General features: G+C 63.5%; 1 pseudogene; it reads left to right on the top strand.

Annotated features, from left to right (window-relative positions):
* Positions 1 to 1,446, top strand: part of LOC119320943 — a 4,968-nt pseudogene that overhangs the window by 2,171 nt on the left and 1,351 nt on the right.

Genomic DNA, 1,446 nt, shown 5'->3' with positions numbered 1-1,446 from the left:
GGAGGAGGAGGGGGAGGGGCAGGGGGGACCGGGGGGCGCGCGTGAGGCGGCCGATGCCGGCGGGAGGGGGCGAGGGAGGCCGGCGGCGGCGGGGAGGAACCCTAGCACGGGAAGCGGGTCGCGGGTTGCCTCCAGCGAAGGCTTATTTGGAGTGCTCCCCCGCCGATCTCCTCGACCATGCGAGGAAGTTCAACGGTTTTCTCGGTGCTTGTCCGGATGCGTTTACCGGCCTCAGGCGCCTGTGGCTGCGCAATATGAGGTTTGCTGAACCGGACATACCCAACGTCCTCAGCGCCTGCAAGCTCTTGGAGTCTTTGCATCTGACCCACTGCGACTCGGGGAAGAATTCCGTGCTGCGGCTAGAACATGCTCAGCTTGCTGAGCTCGAGGTCGAGGTTGGGAAATTTGAGACAGTTGAGCTGACATGTCTACCGAAACTCCAGGGTGAGCTATAACAATTGGTTCAACTCACATAAAGATCCCCTGTATTTCGGTTTTGTACCACAGCTTTACCGAAAAAGGGTTGCCCCCCGCTTTATATTATAAAGCAACGACCACACGATACAAATGTTGGGGCCACAGCACACGCAAGCCCAAAAGAAACAAAAAAAAAGGAATTGAAGAGAAAATAATGCCAACAACGGCGGATCAACGAAAACGATGAGGACCCGCAACCGCCGCGCCCACCGGAAAATACCACCACGCTCCTAGCATTCCGGACCGCCGCATACCAAACAACACCCTCAAAAAGGATCGCGACGATGACGATGCTGTTGCCCGGACATGTCCTAGGGTTTCCCCCGGTACGCGAGGGGTGAGGTGGAAGGGGTATGCCCGACGCCCTTCAGGAAGGCACGGCGGCGCCCACGAGCGTCACCGCGTCGGTGCCGGCCCGGCCGACAAGGATTTCTCCCGACCACCAACCAGCCACGACCCCAGACAATCCATCCCGCGCCACCAAACACACCGCCCACCAACTTGCGCCACCACGGTCGAGCAGTCTCCATCGCAGTCTCACCATGGCAAACGAAACGGGACCGCCGGAAACAAGACGACGCAACCGGGAACCAGGAGCGGCAACATCAGCAGCCTCGCGGGAGGGGACATCCTCCACCGCCCCCGGCGGGATCTGGCCGGACGCAACACAGGGGCAAACCGGGCCACCCCTGGCCCAGCCGAGCCCGAAACGGGCTCGCGAAGCCCCCGTCGCCGCGCTGCAGAACGCGAGCCACCGTCGCCACCACCCCCCGCACGAGTCACGCCCCCGACCCGCCGGAGACGCCGCAAGCAGACCAGGCCAGGCCCGCCCAGACCCAGATCGAGCCCAAAAGGGCCTAGATCTGGGCCGGGAAGGCCCGCTGCTAGCCACCACGTCGCCCCGCCGCCAAACAGCCGCGCCACCGCCCGCACGCCACCCAGCACTGCGCCGCCGAGGGAGCTGCGCCG

The sequence above is a fragment of the Triticum dicoccoides genome, chromosome 6B (assembly GCF_002162155.2).
Source record: "Triticum dicoccoides isolate Atlit2015 ecotype Zavitan chromosome 6B, WEW_v2.0, whole genome shotgun sequence".
Taxonomy (NCBI): domain Eukaryota; kingdom Viridiplantae; phylum Streptophyta; class Magnoliopsida; order Poales; family Poaceae; genus Triticum; species Triticum dicoccoides.
Note: the sequence above shows the minus strand (reverse complement) of the source record. Positions and strands in the feature narration are given on the sequence as shown.